Source organism: Rana temporaria, chromosome 1 (genome assembly GCF_905171775.1).
Source record: "Rana temporaria chromosome 1, aRanTem1.1, whole genome shotgun sequence".
Lineage (NCBI taxonomy): Eukaryota > Metazoa > Chordata > Amphibia > Anura > Ranidae > Rana > Rana temporaria.
The window spans coordinates 49519609-49539057 of NC_053489.1; the positions used below are offsets into that span (position 1 = coordinate 49519609).

Consider the following 19449-nt stretch of genomic DNA (forward strand, 5'->3'; position numbering starts at 1 on the left):
AGTCTGTGTGTACATGAGCCCGAGTCAACCCAACTGTAGCAGCTAATATTGAAATCATGAGGTTGAAAAGTAAAAATATAGGTGATACCTTTCATGTGGCTAAATTATTATACAGAGGCTGTACTGGAAAAGTGGGCATAATTATTTTTTTTTTTATTAACTTTCATAGGTCATTCAAATTTCACATGTTGCTATTGAGGAAAAATTACTCTACCAGCTCTTCTTATTTTTAATTGCAGGTTAATAATGGATTCCAAGCAAAAGCTTGTCCGACATCCACAGAAGGCTATAAAATGCTTATGTTGCACACCCTGCCCCCCTCTTTCTTCAAGAACTCAATGACAGCAAATTGCTTAAAGTTGATGTAAACCCCAACATTTTTCTTTTTTGATGTCACAATGTAGAGAATAAGATTTCCTATCATCTGTGCCCAGTCTTGCCACACAGAGTTAATCCGGCTCTGAGCAATCCTCTTTTATTGTTCAGTGAAAATTAACAGACTTCCAGATAAAAACCTGTCTAAATAAAAAGTCCTTTCCGTCCCCTTGCTTCGAGTGACATACATTACCTGTCACAATGAACTGTGGATCACCCCCCATATTATGATAAACATCCAGGAATGTGCATTGTGTCCAAGCTAGTGCACGAGATATGTAAAAACCCTGTCACTCGGAGCAAGGAGACGGAAAGGACTGGAAGTCTGTTAATTTTCACTGAACAATAAAAGTGGATTGCTCAGAGCTGGATTAACTATGTGTGGCAAGACTGGGCACAGATGATAGTAAATCTTATTCTCTACATTGTGGTTTACATCCACTTTAAGCTTGGAATCCATAATTTATCTGCAATGAAAAAGAAGAGGAGTTACTATAGACTAGCAGGGGTGTCAAACTCCATTTCATTGTGCAAACTTTTGGAAACTTGCCTTTTCTTCCGTAAAATTCATGCCAGAAGAAAGCTTGCACCTTAATATATTTACCGTATTTATCTTCCTATAGCGCGCACCCATACTCTAGAAGGGAAATTCCTGAAAAAAAAGAATTACAGAGTTTGTCGTTGTCTTGCCCGGCGTCCATCGGCGACCTTGTCCGGTCCGGCGTCCGTCTGGTTTACAACCACTTTAAGAACAGCAGTCCTTGTGTGTGCACACCTGATTGTTCCGAATACAGCACAAAACATTTAAATGAGAACCTGTCCTGTTTAGATCCTTTGCACTGCCTTCAGCCAAATAGCCAGTGACCGGAAGGTCTTGGACCATCTCTTATAAGGCCCCGTACAGAAGCCCTTACCCTTCTAGATCCCCCACACCTTAGATTACATGTTATTGATATACATTAACATGTAGGTATTTGGAAACCTTCTCTCCAGTTATCATCGCACATTTCTCACATTTTCCGGGAACTGGCACCACTCTAATTAAATAGGATTTCCAGTGAATGGAAAGGGAGATATCAGACGTGACGCATGGGAACCGAAGCAGCACACATCCAACCATCTGGAAGATTGCAGATTATGTTACAGAATCACATCTGTAGTAGCTGGGATAGGCGAGAGCAGACAGCAGTGTTCTTTTCAGAAGAAAAGTTTATTGTTTTCTATGTTTGACGCAGGACAGCCATGAGTGGCTTTAGTCTGGAAGGCTTCTTTCACTCAGAGGAGGCTTCTGCTGTCAATGCATAGTGGAAATATTTGGGGCAATTTCTATCTCTGATTCACCTTCAGCCATCTTATGATTGCAAAAAAACACTAAACAAGGGCTCATGCACCCTACAGCTTCTAAACTTGAGTTTAGGAGCTTTTGGAGTTTTTTTTTTTTACCAAAGCTCCTAAACTCAACTACATAAAAGTCTTATGCCGCGTATGCACGTTCATTTTTCGGGTTGTAAAAAACAATGTTTTTCAGGCTCTAGAAAAAAACGTTTTTTTCAACTTGATCATTAAAACGGCCTTGCCTACACACGACCGTGACAAAAAATGCTCTAGCAATGCGCGGTGATGTACAACACGTACGGCGGCACTATAAAGGGGAAGTTCCATTCGGATGATGTCACCCTTGGGGCTGCTTTAGCTGATTTTGTGTTAGTAAAAGACGATTCGCGCTTTTCTGTCTACTCCATTACGAAAGGTAGTTTTACCAGAACGAGAGCTCCCGTCTCATAACTTGCTTCTGAGCATGCGCAGATTTTTCACATCGTTAAAGCCCACACACACGACCATTTTTTACAACTCGAAAAACTTTGTTAAAAATTAGAGCATGTTCGAAAAAAAATTTGCCCGTTTTTCAGAACCCGAAAAATGTTCTGAAGCCCACACACGATCGTTTTTAATGACATTAAGGCTGCATTCACACCTGAGCGTTTTGTCGCCTGAAGCGCGACGCTCAAATACGCTAGCGGGGAAAAAATACATTATACCCTATGGAGATGGTTCACATCTGCATGCCGATACGCCTGACGCCGAACGACTGAAGCTCAAACAAGTTCTGGACCCTTTTTTGTCGCGCGTATCGGGCGGTTTGGGCATATTTGAGCGTTTCCATTTCCCATAGAAAGTAATGGAAACGCTCGATTCAAGCGACTAGCGCGACAACGAGCGTTTGCTATGGGCGTTTCGTCGCTTTAATCAATAGAACTTGTCACCCAGGCAGAAGATTAAAAAAATCTACCAACATAGCAACAAGTGATGAAAAGATGATAATTTTTCCTATTGGCTAAAATAAAAAACGTCGAAGTACAAAAACGTCGGACAACGCTGTATGCAAACGCGCAAATAAGCATGAATACGCGCAACAAAACGCTGGAAAAAAAACGCCGAAAAAAACGACCAAACGACCGACACTCAGGTGTGAATGCAGCCTAAAAAAACTAAATTTTTTACAACCTGAAAAATGATCGGGTGTACGCGGCATTCGTGTCCATGCACACCTATAGGCTTTTACAACAGTTTAGAAGCTGTTGCGGTTAGGGGACCTCCCTCTCCTGACCGAGGAGAAAATCACATTCAGGATAAGAGGCTGCAAGAAGCGACAAAATCGTGGTGTGATTTCATTTTGCACTTTCCCGCAGCCGGCGGTCAACCTAGTCTGTGTGTACATGAGCCCGAGTCAACCCAACTGTAGCAGCTAATATTGAAATCATGAGGTTGAAAAGTAAAAATATAGGTGATACCTTTCATGTGGCTAAATTATTATACAGAGGCTGTACTGGAAAAGTGGGCATAATTATTTTTTTTTTTATTAACTTTCATAGGTCATTCAAATTTCACATGTTGCTATTGAGGAAAAATTACTCTACCAGCTCTTCTTATTTTTAATTGCAGGTTAATAATGGATTCCAAGCAAAAGCTTGTCCGACATCCACAGAAGGCTATAAAATGCTTATGTTGCACACCCTGCCCCCCTCTTTCTTCAAGAACTCAATGACAGCAAATTGCTTAAAGTTGATGTAAACCCCAACATTTTTCTTTTTTGATGTCACAATGTAGAGAATAAGATTTCCTATCATCTGTGCCCAGTCTTGCCACACAGAGTTAATCCGGCTCTGAGCAATCCTCTTTTATTGTTCAGTGAAAATTAACAGACTTCCAGATAAAAACCTGTCTAAATAAAAAGTCCTTTCCGTCCCCTTGCTTCGAGTGACATACATTACCTGTCACAATGAACTGTGGATCACCCCCCATATTATGATAAACATCCAGGAATGTGCATTGTGTCCAAGCTAGTGCACGAGATATGTAAAAACCCTGTCACTCGGAGCAAGGAGACGGAAAGGACTGGAAGTCTGTTAATTTTCACTGAACAATAAAAGTGGATTGCTCAGAGCTGGATTAACTATGTGTGGCAAGACTGGGCACAGATGATAGTAAATCTTATTCTCTACATTGTGGTTTACATCCACTTTAAGCTTGGAATCCATAATTTATCTGCAATGAAAAAGAAGAGGAGTTACTATAGACTAGCAGGGGTGTCAAACTCCATTTCATTGTGCAAACTTTTGGAAACTTGCCTTTTCTTCCGTAAAATTCATGCCAGAAGAAAGCTTGCACCTTAATATATTTACCGTATTTATCTTCCTATAGCGCGCACCCATACTCTAGAAGGGAAATTCCTGAAAAAAAAGAATTACAGAGTTTGTCGTTGTCTTGCCCGGCGTCCATCGGCGACCTTGTCCGGTCCGGCGTCCGTCTGCGGCCTCGGTGGTGTCCTCCCCGCTTCTCCTGCGCTGTGTCTGAGCTCTCCCGCGCTGTCTCTGAGCGCCGCCGCCGACATATACCGAGCGCAGTACACTCGGCTATGCTCGGCCACGCTCGTCTCCTCTCGCATAAAGGCCAGGAGGCGGCACAGGGCGTGACCGCGAGCGCGGCCGAGTGTACTGCGCTCGGTATATGACGCCGCTCAGAGACAGCGGATCGGTGTATAACGCGCACCCACGATTTTTCCCTGATTTTAAGGGGAGAAAAGTGCGTGTTATATGCCGATAAATACGGTAGTTGGCAATGGAACTACTAACATAGCAGCTCACGCTTCTCCTATGGGGTCCAGACTTGGGATGGGGGCTGCAGGGATGAGGATTGGTTGGTGCCTCTTTAGTTAAATCATACCCCATTCAGAACGGACTACAGATACATCGATTTCTGCTGTCAATTGTAAGCGAAGAGCTAGTAGAGGAATGCTTCCACTTCCCTGCTGGACTCTGCAGTAGATCATGTAACCAGTCAGATCATTATGGAGGAAGTAAGCAGTGAATGCATTCCTCTGTTGACCCTTAAGGCCCATACACACAGTGCGAAAATTGTAGAAAAATGTCCGTACGAAGAACGATGCACATAAAAATGCTACAGGGCAGTGATGACCAGCTCCTCAAGCCTCTACTTAACTGATGGTGCAGCAGTTTAGCTTTAACAGCATTATTTCATGAGAAGGTCCCTGGTTGTGAAGTCCATGCCATAGTCATCATCCAAGCATTTGTGTTTGACTTGCTTATACACTGTGCCAATCTGTTAGCAACTTTTTCCTTTATTGTGTGTTTATAATATGGCACAAATATGTCTGTTTTACAGTTTCCAATACTATGCATAATAAAACATGCACAGGGCCTTGAAAAAGTATTCATACCCCTTGACATTTTCCAAATGTTGTCATGTTTCAACCAAAAACGTAAAATGATTTTATTGGGATTTTATGTGAAAGACCAGGGGTCTCCAAACTATGGCACTCCAGTTGTTCAGGAGCTACAATTCCCATCATGCCTAGTTATATCTGTGAATGTCAGAGTTTTACATTGCCTCACGGGACATGTAGTTCGGCAACAGCTGGAGGGCCATAGTTTGGAGATCCCTGTAGACCAGTGTTTCTCAATTCCAGTCCTCAGGCCCCCCCAACAGGTCAGGTTTTCAGGATTTCCATTATTTTGCACAGGTGATTTGATCAGTTTCACTGCCTTAGTAATCACCACAGCCTTTTCATCTGAGGGAAATCCTGAAAACCTGACCTGTTGGGGGGGCCTGAGGACTGGAATTGAGAAACACTGCTGTAGACCAACACAAAGTGACACATAATTGTGAAGTGAAAGGAAAATTATAAATGGTTTTTACTTCTTTTTTTTTTTTTACAAATACATATGTGAAAAAGTGTGCCATGCATTTGTATTCAGCCCCCCCTGAGTCAATACTTTGTAGAACCACCTTTCTCTGCAATTACAGCTGCAAGTCTTTTTGGGGATGTCTCTACCAGCTTTGCACATCTAGAGAGGGACATTTTTGCCCATTTTAGCTCAAGCAGATTGAATTGAAAGCTACAGATTCTCAATTGGATTTAGGTCTGGACTTTGACTGGGCCATTCTAACACTTAAATATTCTTTGATCTAAACCATTCCATTGTAACTGGCTGTATGTTTAGGGTCGTTGTCCTGCTGGAAAGTGAACCTCTGCCCCAGTCTCAAGTCTTTTGCAGACTTTACCAGGTTTTCTTCTAAGATTGCCCTGTATTTGGCTCCATCCATCTTCCCATCAACTCTGACCAGTTTCCCTGTTACTGCTGAAGAAAAGCAGCTGCACCACATGATACAGCCACCACCATGTTTTACAGTGGGGATGGTGTGATGTGCAGTGCGTTTTCCACCGCACATAGCGTTTTGCTTTTAGGCCAAAAAGCACCTTCTTCCACGTTTGCTGTGTCCCCAACATGGCTTCTCAACAACTGCATGCCATATGAGACTTCTTATGACTTTCTTTCAACAATGGCTTTCTTCTTGCTACTCTTCCATAAAGGGCAGATTTGTGGAGAGCACGACTAAAAGTTGTCCTGTGGACAGATTCTCCCACCTGAGCTGTGGATCTCTGAAGCTCTTCAAGAGTTACCATCTTGGCTGCTTCTCTGATGGTCTCCTTGCCCGGCCTGTCCGTTTAGGTGGATGGCCATGTCTTGGTAGGTTTGCAGTTGTGCCATACTCTTTCCATTTCCGGATGATGGATTGAACAGTTTTCCGTGAGATTTTCAATGCTTGGGATATTTTTTTATAACCTAACCCTGCTTTAAACTTTTCCACAACTTTAACCCTGATCTGTCTGGTGTGTTCCTTGGCCTTCATGTTCCTTTAGGTACTCAAAATAAAAATAAAAAATTGCGGGCTTCACAGAACAGCTATATTTATACTGAGATTAAATTACACACAGGTGGACTCTATTTACTAATTAGGTGACTTCTGAAGGCAATTGGTTCCACTAGATTTTAGTTACGGGTATCAGAGTAAAGGGGGCTGAATACAAATCGCGCTTCACTTTTCAGATATTTATTTGTAGAAAAATTTGAGAACTATTTATCATTTTCCTTCCACTTCACAATTATGTTCCACTTTGTGTTGGTCTATCACGTAAAATCCCAATAAAATACATTTCCGTTTTTGGTTGTAACATGACAAAATGTGGAAAATTTTCAAGGGGTACGAATATTTTTTTCAAAGCACTGTACCCATGGTCATTTTTGTCTGGCAAAATAATACATCTATGCTCTGAAGTCCTTAGAGCAGCGGTTCTCAACCCGGGGGTCGCTTGGCAATTTGCCGGGGGTCGGGAATGCTAGTCCAAACTGTAACGCTGGCCGAGACGGACCCGAAATTACTGTTTACGCCTGAGTCTGTCCGTCTCGGCCAGCATGACGTCACTTCCGGTAGAGGAGAACCGTGAGGAAGTGACTTTCCGTCGCCACCATCATGGTACTCTCGTCCGCAGTAAGGCTGCAGTTAGAAGTCAGCAAGCAAAGTTAACCGGAAGTGACGCCGCCGCCATCTTGGTACCCTTGTCCGCAGCAAGGCTACAGTTAGAAGTCAGCAAGCGGACATCTTTTTACAGCCACCGAAGTTTTGCAGTTTATACATATTTTTACCAGTAAGCTGAACTTATATACTATATAAGCTTTATATAGTATATAAGCTCAGTTTACTGGTAAAAATACATGTAAAATACAAGACTTTGGTGGGTGTAAAAAGATGTCCGCTTGCCGACTTCTAACTGTAGTCTTGCTGCGGACGAGGGTACCAAGATGGCGGCGGCGTCACTTCCTGTTAATATAATAGACGGGTTGCTGATGCTGACGGAACACCTGAGGTAACCTGAGGTACTTTGGCAAGCCAGGCACTAAATACCGGTAATTAAGGCATTTTTGTACTGTTTGTCACAGCAGTGTAATTAATACATCGATTTTGATTAAATAAGCCTGACATGACTGTGAAAAATATAATTGTGGTACAATACATATCATTTATATATAAATGTCCCAGTTGGTTCCTCAAAAGTGGTTATTCCGTGTCAGTGCTATATACATGTTTGGGTGCTATACACTTTGAATATCTAGCACTGACACGGAATAACCACTTTTGAGGAACCAACTGGGACGTTCATATATAAATAATATGTCTTGTTCCATAATGATTTTTTTCTTGCATAGCCACGTCATGTTGGACCTAAAGCGGAGTTCAGCCATTTTTTTTTTTTTTAAGTCCCACATGACGTGGCTATGCAAGAAAATAATTAATATGGAACAAGACATATCATTTATATATGAACGTCCCAGTTGGTTCCTCAAAAGTGGTTATTCCGTGTCAGTGCTAGATACATGCTTGGGTGCTATACACTTTGTAAATAATTTTACTGTTGGGGGTCCCCACAACTTGGGAAATTTCATCAAAGGGTCACGGCACTAGAAAGGTTGAGAACCACTGCCTTAGAGTAATTGTGTACAGGTGATATTTTCCATTGCTGGTACTATGCTGGTTGGACATCTAAAGCTAGCCATACATGTGTCTAATTCCACATTTTTTTTTATTTTTTTGAAAATCGTAACTAAGAATATTTGTTTGAATTTCGCACCATTAGTGGGCTACAGCAATGGCTGATTTTCATGTGGTCATCAAATTTGAGTGATCGGGCATGTTGGAAATTTCTTGAAAAACGAACAAAGTTTATTGATGGGTGAATTGTGTGAGAAATATAATCCAAAAAGAAATGTGCACGAGCTGTGACCTGGAAAGAAAAAAACATTTCCAGCCACCAAAACTATTTTCTGTAGCCACACGAGGTGAAATTGAAGGCTTGGTTGGTCAAATTCAGAAATCAGTGGTGGCATCATCCGATCACAAAACGCACCATATTTTTGATTTTCGAAAGAAAATTTGTGGGAAATTCGATACATGTATTGCCTGCATTAGAGAGTTGCTGACCGCTTATTGACCAAATGAGTTGCAACCATTCTTTTTTATAACATATTTCCTAAACCGATGACCACGTATAAAACTAGATCTGCAGCACAAGCCACTTTAACGTAATTTAATGTTCATAAAAGTATTCTTTCTGTTTGCGTCGTCAGCCAGATGTTATTTTATAAAGCTGCCAAAGAATTCATCTATTGCTTCCTTGGAACATTCTGTACATTTTTGCTTTTCATGTGATTGGCTCACTGCTTTTCCCAACTGTTTTTCTTGTCAGGCACTATGTGGCTGGTCAGGTGTTCATAGCAGGCAGTCCCACCTAAGCAATCAGATAGAAGGCAGTTACTAGAATGAAAGTTGTAGGTTCACCAGGAAGAAGCGAGGAATGTAAGTTAGTTATTTTATGACTTTCTGTATTTCCAATGGTTTTATCCTTGTTTTCTGTTCACCTGTCACCATGATTCTTGAGCATTGGAGGAATTTTCCACAGTAGTGACATAGACCGTAATGAAAAACCATCAGATCACGAGCCTTCTGATACTCAACCTGGAGCCACATGGGGCCCTTTGACACCTATTCGATCCCTTTTCTTTTATGTTTTTTTTTTCTCCTTTGATCTTTTATAATGAATTTGCTAAGAGAAGGGTCAAATGTTGCACACCTATGGAAGCATTGACTTGTATCCCCAGCTTATGACTATGTCTTGAAGCATGACACCAGTCTACAACACCAGCAGCATGTTCGCAGTATCTGACCATCTCTTACACCAGGGGTGCCCAACCACACCAGGGGTGCGCCGAGCCCTCTGATGTGGCCCGCGACCTCCTGCTCTGGGATGATGGGTTGCCAAAAGCCGATGCTTCATTTATAGCACCAACTCCTGTCACAGGTGGAGTGATACCAAATTCTCTCTGCCCGGGACAGTAACAGCTGGTGATACCTGAATGGAAGACTGTCATTAAAGGTAAGTTTAATACTAAAATCACAGTGTATATATGGGCATATATGTTCTGCAGTGGTTAGTGGGTTGCTTTCAAACTGAGTCGCAGGTGCAGCGCAGAACAACTGTGGGTTACCTGCACTGAGCCATAGACTTCTGTTATTACCTGTGGGTTAATTGGTGCACTTCAGAAAGTGAACCACGCCTGCAGGATATAATAGAAGTCTAAGTGCAGCTAACCCACAGGAAAGCCACAGGAGCACTGCGCTGCACCATCGGTGTGGGTACCGCAGCGCATCAGTGTGAAAGCAGCCTTAGGCCCCTTTTGACGCGATCAGTCCAACCCAATTGGACCCTTCGTTCACCTCTATTGAGTCACAGATGTAAATGGACTTGTGACCGTTCACACCCACCTACCTCTAATTCAATTTGCTAAAAAAAAACAGAAGGGGGATCCGTCCCCTTCCATCTTGGCAGATCGGATTGGAGGGCCAATATAGTAGAGTGGGCTGTGCCCCTGTCTGCTCTGCATATACAGAGTGGACATGGACCTGTCATCTGCCTGCTCTGTTCATTGTGGCCCGCGACTGGTTAACAAGTTGCTTAAGTGGCCCTCGCTCTTCAGAAGGTTGGGCACCCATGTCTTACACCATGTCAGGGGTCTCTAATGAATGCATTTGTAGTGTGTCTGCCTATATTTATTGATCATCTCCTTCTTCATGTCTGCAGTATCTGACAGGTTTCTATACACTTAATACAGAACCCTAGCTCCCTTGTCGCCTCCTCCCACACTCGCCTCCAGGACTTCTCCAGAGCCTCTCCCATCCTATGGAACACCCTACCCCAACCTGTTTGTCTCCTACTCTGTCCACTTTTAGGTGATCCCTGAAAAGCCCCGATTCTATACCCACAGTTGATCCACATACCCTTTGTACCACTTGACTCTCCCCCTACACCCCTTTTGGATCATAAGCAGTGCCGGTGTCCTGCTGAAAAAGTTCCCCCTGGCAGATAAGGGCCCCCTGTACTGTGCAGGCACGGCTGCTAGCGCAGTACGAACTCAACTGAGCCTACAAAAATAGCCAAAGATGTAGAGCTGAGAGTCATCTCTACACGGCACCTATACACGTCTTAGCGGGGCACATTGCAAAACCCGACCATCAACAGTGCATAACCCGCCCTTCATTTGTTTTAACACGCCCCGCCAAGACGTGTACTTTATTGCTAAAATCACCCCCGCTCCTTGCAGAGTAGCACTAGCATCGGAAGCGTGTGACATGTGCCATAGTCAGTGTGCAGGCGCTGTGTAGAGCTGACTCTCGGCTTTACATCTTCGGCTATTTTCAGAGGCTCAGTTAAGTTCGTACTGTGCCGCACCTGCGCAGTACAGAGGGATCCTTATACGCCGGGGGGAACTTATTAGGCAGAACACGGGGAAAAGGTTATCTAGAGCCCAGGGAGAATATTCCAACCCCCCCCCCCCCCCCCCAAGATGTATTAGAATCGTGTGTCAACAAAATTTCCCGCCCCCCTCCCCAATTAAAAATGTATAAAAAAAAAATTGAGCACTCATTTGCATGATTACCCTCTAAGCATAAATCCCCCTCCTCCCAGTACAAACCCACTTCCCCTGCTTAAATCCCCCCCAGCACAAATGCCCCCCTTAAAAATCACCTCTTCCACCACAAATCCTCTACCCTTCAAATCCCTCAAATTTCCTCTCAAAGTACACATTCTGATTCCTCTCCCAGCATAAATTCCCCCTTCTAGCACAAACCCCCCCCCCCCCCAATAATTCCTACTAACACAAATCTCCCCTCCCAACATAAATCCGCTCCCCCCAATCTCCTTGTGGCCCCCCCACCTCACATAATACCAGTGACCAGTGCCACCGTCCCTCCTGCCCACCCCTTGTCCTGGCCCTGATTGTAAGCTCGAACGAGCAGGACCCTCTGATTCCTCCTGTATTGAAATTGTACTGTCTGCCCTCCTGTTGTAAAGTGCTGTGCAAACTGTCGATGCTGTAAATCCTGTATAATTATAATAATAATGAATAGTCTGGTGAAGGGGTCTCCATTTAAAGGGTCACTAAAGGAAAAACATTCTGTTAAAAAACGAGTAAATACCTTTTAAATTCCTTCATCTATATCACCTCCGGCATTCTAGTTAATGTTCTCTCATTCACTTCCTGGTTTGCGGCGCTCGTTCATGTAAGAACTACATTTCCCAGTATGCATTGCGGCACGCCCAGTAATTCACACCTCCTTGAGGTCTCTAACATGTAGAGAGCGTCCTGCCGCACAGATGTAGTTCCCAGGAGGGGGCAAGCACGTTACTGACCACCACAGTAAAGCCTCCCTTCACGGTGGTCAGTAAAATCGGACAAGCAGGAAGTGATCAGAACAGAGAAGAAATAGAGCAACTTCTGAGCAAAAACTAACAATGAGGAAGTGAAAAGAGGAATGTCTGCAGGTAAAGGATGCTTATTATGAAAAAATTTTTTTTCCTTTACAACCCCTTTAAGGAATGCAATCATTTAATTAAGTTTTGCAGAGTTGTAGGTGTCTCCATTTGGCCATAACTGTAAGCTGTGTCCATGCACAGTAGCTATAGCTCCTCGGAGAAATGTTTGTGTGAGCAGAATTCTGCTTTGCCTTAAAAGTTTTTATTTTAGTGCCGGATCTTGCACCTGCCAGTCTCCGTTCACAGCGCCGTCGATGGGCGTCCTTTACCAGCGCTGATGTCTTGGCTGGCTCGGTATCCAGCAAGAACAATGACCGATTGTGCTGAGCCTTGGCACTTGTCTTGTAAACTAAACTGAGCTAACATATCTGCTACGGCTCTGTGTTTGGAACTTGGATCCTGGTAGTCTTTAACATAAATAAATAAATTAAACAAAATTGCAAGGTTAATGCCTCGGATTTGCAAAGTCGATCTGCAGAATAATCAGGGTGTGCTAAGACAAGTGGTAAAATACTTTTAAAATCACAAATTTGTTGTATTAATATTTATATATTTTTCCTTTTTGCTGCAAATAGTTTTGGGGTTTGCAGAAGGTTTTAGAGCTTTTGAGACGTTGTAAAATAAATCTGGAGGGGCTTGGTATTTTTTTTTTTTTTTAGTTACAGATAAATAGAATACAACTCGTGTACCATTTATAATTATTTTTGAAGCTCAAAGTAAACCTTTCTTGTAAAAAAAAAAAAAAAAAAAAAAAAGATATTCCCTACTGGCTAGGAGACGGAATACCTGGATGTTGTACCTTCATTTTCTTCTGTGTATTTCCGTTTTAGTTGTGGCTTGGATCTCTAACTTGCACCCTTACCCAAAATGTAGTGCCAGTGATTTAGCCAGTGGAGAGGCACCCAAATTTTAACAAACTTTTTGTTTTTTTAAGAAGAAATCCCTGTGTGTTTGTGTCCATGTGGGAAAGTGGATCAAATGGCAGTGGTTTCACAGTTATCTATCAGCTGCTGCACCTGCAGGGCACTAATAAGAAAAACCCGCTGGGCCTGCATCCCTTTAGCCGTGATTTCCTATTGGGAGCAGATTAGAAACATCAGTGAGCCAATCACACAAGTAGGACATTTTATAAAAAAAAATGAAAGAGCTGCAGATTGAAAAGTAAAGGTAATTTTTAATAAGATTCAGTTACAATATCGCAATTGTAAACGCTATATTATTTTTTCTTTGGTTTTCATTGGGAGCATGAAATTGTCCAAAGTTATTTGGTATGCTGACGCTTTAAATGTTTTCTTCACTGTAACTAAGAGGCCAAGTCCAACCCCTGAAAAACAACCCAACACCAGTGCACAAAGCAAGGTCCATAAAGACATGGATGAGCGAGTTTGAGGTGGAGGCCTGCACAGAGTCCTGACCTCAACCCGATAGAACACCTTTGGGATGAATTAGAACAGAGACTACGAGCCAGGACTTCTCTCCAACATCAGTGCCTGACCTCACAAATGTGCTTCTGGAAGAATGGTCATACATTCCCATGGACACACTCCTAAACCTTGTGGACAGCCTTCCAAGAAGAGTTGAAGCTGTTATAGCTGCAAAGGGTGAATCACCTCAATATTGAACCCTACGGACTAATGCTAGCCATACACCTGTTGAAAAATGTTTCGAACGAGTTTTCGAAAAAAACAAACACATGGTCTTGAGAACAAACGATCATCACAAATACAAACGATAAATCGTTCATCTGACATAAATGAATAAATCTTTTGTTCGTTTTGTGCAAACTGTTTGGACGAGAAACACATTAACCTTTCAATTTGTCATCCGTTCGGCTGAAGTTTTCCAAACCCTTCATTCGATTTTGTGGCTCAAAAACATCACCGATTTTCGATCTGTGCTCATTGACTAGTACAAACTCAATTTCTTCGTGGGCCGCATCAGCATTATGATTGTCCTCAAAAGGGCCGGTTGTATCTGTAAGATTAGCTGTCCAGCACATCCCCTCCCCCTAACATTAGATGTCAAGAGCCACCCCACCATCAGAAGTTTAGTCCTCCACTCTCCCTTACATCAGTGTACCCCCCTTTTCCTTATGCTGCTGCTGGGAAGAAGCTGGATGCATTGCTTGAAAGCAGAAAGTAAGGATCTGGAGGAGGACCAGAGGAAGGCTGGAGCGATGCAAGGGCCACATGAAATGGCCGGATTTGGCCCGCGGGCCTTGTGTTTGACACCTGTGGATTAGACGATAAACGAATGAACTGTCCAGATGACAAATTGTTTTTCGTCTAGTGTATGGCCACCATAAGACTGGGATGCCATTAAGGTTCATGTGCTTGTAAAGGCAGGCGTCCCAATACTTCTGGTAATATAGTGTAAATTCAGGTGATTCGTACTGCGATTTTAGAAAAGGGTCCTGTGTGAGTTTGGCACGCTGCAATCTGATTTTCCACAGAGAGAGATTGAAGAGCTTTGAAACTCACATGGAAACCACCTTGCTGAATCGCATGTCAAACCGCACTACTGAATCGCACCAGATTCAATGTGCAACTGTTTTAGTAAATCTCCCTCTGTCTGCGTGTACACATAAATGTTTACAGGCATTTAGAGGCAGAAAAGGAGTCTGTGTTTCAGGAGAGGAGCATTTTGCCCAACTTGCCTAAATGATTTAGATAAACGCAGCTTTAAGTGCCTTCTTATCTCTGCTTTCTTCTTGCCAGGAGATGGGTGTTTAGAAGAATTGCAGGGTGCATGAAGCCTAAGACCCGGTTCACACTGGGGCGACACGACAGGCGGCTCTGCCGCCTGACGTGTCGCGTCCCATTCAATGCAATGGAACCGTTCTAATAGGAGCGACGCAAGTCGCTCCGACTTAGAAAATGGTTCCTCTATGACTTCGGGGGCGGCTCGGGGCGACCTGCATTGACTTCTATACAGAAGTCGTTTTGCAAATCGCCTCTGAAGTCGTCCTCAGGACAACTTGCAGAGTCGCCCCCGAAGTCGTGCCGCCTATGTGTGAACGGACTCTTAATGTCACCCAGTTAAGCTGGTCTTGTCCTGACTTGGCACAGTATATTGTAAATCTGTATAAACATTCTTATAAGAGGTGGCTATTTGTACTGACCCTAGGAAAAAATGTGTGCCCAAAAATGACACGGGGTAAAGCCGCCTATTTGTCCTGCTTCTTGTAGACACAAGTCTAATGTACCGAACTGTAAACCTGGCCCTGCCTGGAAAACATCAAATATCACGTGCAGGAAATTTTCTGCCAAATGTGATCAGATGATTAGTAACAAAAACAAACAAAAAAGTGACAGTTGTAGAAATGCTCCAGCTCTGTGATTTGTATGCATATGCTGTGCTTGTACTTGCAACGTACGTTTATGAAATCAAAGTGCTCAGAAATGGTTCTCTTCTTGCAAAGTTGGCAATAGTAGTTGAGCATAAAACGGCCTCCTAGAATTTCCACCCTTCTGCTTATGTGATTGAATCTCTGATTTTCCACAAGGCTGCACAGACTGTGAAGCCCAACTTCAGACATTTTTCTACAGTAGGCTTTTTGCCTTTGGTTATATTGTGAGACTTTTGGATAAACAAAGTCATTTTGGTTTTGTGTGATTATAGTAATTACAGAGCCCCCCCACCCCACTTAGAAGTCAGTTTTAAGGTCTCGTGCACACTGGGGGGGGGGGGGGGGGGTTATTTACGAAAGGCCAAGTACAAGTACAAAGTGCATTTGAAATAGCACTGAAAGTGCACTTGGAAATGCAGTCGCTGTACATCTGAGGGGTAGATCTGGAATCATGTGCAAGCTAAAATGCTGTTTTTTTATTTTCCTTGCATGCCCCCCTCAGATCTACAGCGACTGCACTTCCAAGTGCACTTTCAGTGTAATTTTAAGTGCACTTGCAGTTTGCACTTGTAGTGCAAAGTGGATTTGCCTTTAGTAAATAACCCCCTGTGTGGTTTTTAACCACTTAACGACCGCCTCCTGCATATATACGTCAGCAGAATGGCACGGCTGGGCAGATGTACGTACAGGTACGTCCTGTACATCTACCCAGCCGTCGGTCGCGGGCGAAGCTCCGGGACCGCGGGATCCACGGACGCGATCGCCGCTGGGGTCCCGCGATCGGTCCCCGGAGCTGAAGAACGGGGAGAGCCGCGTGTAAACATGGCTTCCCTGTTCTTCACTGTGGCGGCTGCATCGATCGAGTCATCCCTTTTATAGGGAGACACAATCGATGACGTCACTCCTACAGCCACACCCCCCTACAGTTGTAAACACAAACATAACTCCTTCAGCGCCCCCGTGGTTAACTCTTAAACGGCAACTGTCATTTCCACAATAAACAATGCATTTTAAATGCATTTTTTGCTGTGGTATTTTTTGGTGGTATTTGATCACCTCTGCGGTTTTTATTTTTTGCGCTATAAACAGAAATAGAGCAACAATTTTGAAAAAAATGTAATATGTTTTACTTTTTGCTATAATAAATATCACCAAAAAAGATATAAACAAAATTTTTTTCCTTCAGTTTAGGCCAATACGTATTCTTCTACCTATTTTTGGTAAAAAAATCGCAATAAGCGTATATCGATTGGTTTGCGCAACATTTATAGCGTTTACAAAATAGGGGATAGTTTTATTGCATTTTTGTTAATTTTTTTTTTACTACTAATGGCGCCGATCAGCGTTTTTTTTTCGTGACTGCGACATTATGGTGGACACATCGGACAATTTTGACACATTTTTGGGACCATTGTCATTTTCACAGCAAAAGGTGCTATAAAAATGCATTGTTTATTGTGAAAATGACAATTGCAGTTTAGGAGTTAACCACTAGGGGGCGCTGTAGGGGTTAAGTGTGACCTCCTATGTGTTTCTAACTGTAGGGGGGCGGGGCTGGACGTGCGACGTCATTGATCGTCTTTCCCTATATCAGGGAACAGACGATCAATGACAGTGCCACTGTGAAGAACGGGGAAGGTGTTGTTTACACACACCTCTCCCCGTTCTTCAGCTCCTGTGACTGATCGCGGGACACCGGCGGCGATCGGGTCCCGCGGTCACGGAGCTTCGGACCGTGTCGCGTGTCCCATCAAAGAGCTGAAAACATAACCAGGAGTCTGACCCAAGAAGTTTTCCTCCATGTTGTTTTTTTTCTCTCTGGCTTATCTTTTCTCTCTGACCTTAGTACTGCAGTTGTAAACCCCACAAATCCAATCGTTGTTAAAAGCTTGTAGACTTCACCGCCATAACATCTCCAAAATGTGCCCCTTTTTAACGAATTCAACTACCAAACGACTCATTCACTCCTCATAGGCCTACCTCTCCGTAGGCTATCCCCTCTTCAGTCTATCATGACTGCTGCTGCCAGACCCCTCTACCTTACCAACCGCTCAGTGTCTGCCACCCCTCTCCACCAATCCCACACTGGCTTCCGGTCGCCCAGCAAATTAATTTTAAAATACGAACAACATCATACAAAGTCGTTCACAACTCTGCCCCGAGGTACATCACCAATCTTGTCTCCAAATATTACCCAAACCGTCCTCTCCGCTCTTCACAAGACCTCCTGCTCTCTAGCTTCCTTTTCTCCAGGACTTCTCCAGAGCCTCTCCCATCCTCCTGGAACTCTCTATCTCAATCTGCTATTTCCTACTCTGGCTGCCCTTAGACGATCCCTGAAAACTCATCTCTTCATGGAAGCCCATCATGCCTCCAACTTATCACTAATACCAGCTCTCCCCCACAGTTATAACCTTCTGTACCACTTGCCAATCCTTATTAAATTGTAAGAGCTTATGAGCATGGCCCTCTTGTATTTTATTGTATTGTACCAGTTCGGTCTCCCTTTTTATATTGTAAAGCAATGCGTAACCTGTTGGTGCTATATAAATCCTGTAGTATAATAATAATAATAATAATAATAATAATAATAATAATAATAATAAATTAGCACTAGCTAGGCCATACTGGTATATGTAATTGTAACCCTTGGGTTTGGGTTAGGGGTTTTCCAGTGGTATAAGGTGACCAGATTTTTAAAATGAAATCTGGGGACATTTTTTATTTTTTTCTACTAGTATTGGCGTCAATCAGCGACTCTCTGCTCCTCGTCGCCGCTGCCCGCCTCACAACCTGTCAAGTCTACCTCTCCGGGCCCCGGCAACTACTGGATGGGGAGCGGAGAAAATCACTCTGCCAGGAAAGGCAAGAAGATGAGCTGGCCGGGACTTGAGTTAAGGCAGAAGAACATGCGAGCGGAATGGGCATGCACTCGAAACTGAAGAAATATTCCCTCCGCTCCGACCAGCACATGATCATCAGAAAGGGACACAGATAATGGAAAAATAGATATATTTATTTTTAATTCTGCACTTACTGGCCCAGATTCAGGTACGGGCGCGCACTGATACGGCGGCGCAGGGTATCGTTTTTACGCTACGCCTCCGTAAATTACTTGAGCTACGCTTCATTCACAAAGCATTTGCTCCGTAATTTGCGGTGGCGTATCGTAAAAGGGACCGGCGTAAGCGCGCGTAATTTAAATGATCCCGTAGGGGGCGTGGATCATTTAAATTAGGCGAGTTCCCGCGCCGAACGTACTGCGCATGCTCCGTCGGGAAAATTTCCCGACGTGCATTGTGGTAAATGACGTCGCAAGGACGTCATTTGCTTCGACGTGAACGTAAATGGCGTCCAGTGCCATTCACGATCCACTTACGCAAACGACGTAAATTTCTAAAAATCGCGACGCGGGAACGACATCCATACTTACCATTGGCTGCGCCTCCTAATAGCAGGAGCAGCCTTACGACGAAAGCGAGGAACGCAAACGACGTAAAACACGATCGCCGGGCGCGCGTACGTTTGTGAATCGGCGTGAGTATGCAATTTGCATACTCTACGCTGACAACTACGGGAACGCCACCTAGCGGCCAGAGTCAGAATGCACCCTAAGATACGACGGCATAAGAGCCTTATGCCAGTCGTATCTTAGGCTACAGTCGGCGTATCGAGCTTTCTGAATACAGAAAGTTGATACGCCGGCGCTACTTAGCAATTACGCTGCGTATCTATGGATATGCAGGCGTAATTGCTTTCTGAATCTACCCCCCTGTCTTTGAAATTTCCCCAGCCCCAGTACAAATCCAATCTGGGTACAAAACCGGGGACAGACTTGATCCGGGGACAGTGTCCTCAATCCGGGGACTGTCCCCAGAAACCGGGGATGTCTGGTCACCCTACAGTGGTACCCTCAACTCTTCCCGTTTTTTTTTTTCTAGCTCAAGGTAGTGGAAAGTGAGCAGCTATAATCTGGTCGTTGGAGACAACACTT

General features: G+C 43.7%; 1 protein-coding gene across 4 annotated transcripts in view; it reads left to right on the forward strand.

Moving 5' to 3' along the window:
- The window catches only part of NEDD4L (NEDD4 like E3 ubiquitin protein ligase), a 615111-nt gene that overhangs the window by 340665 nt on the left and 254997 nt on the right, over positions 1-19449 (forward strand). The gene's annotated exons all lie outside the window — the stretch shown is intronic.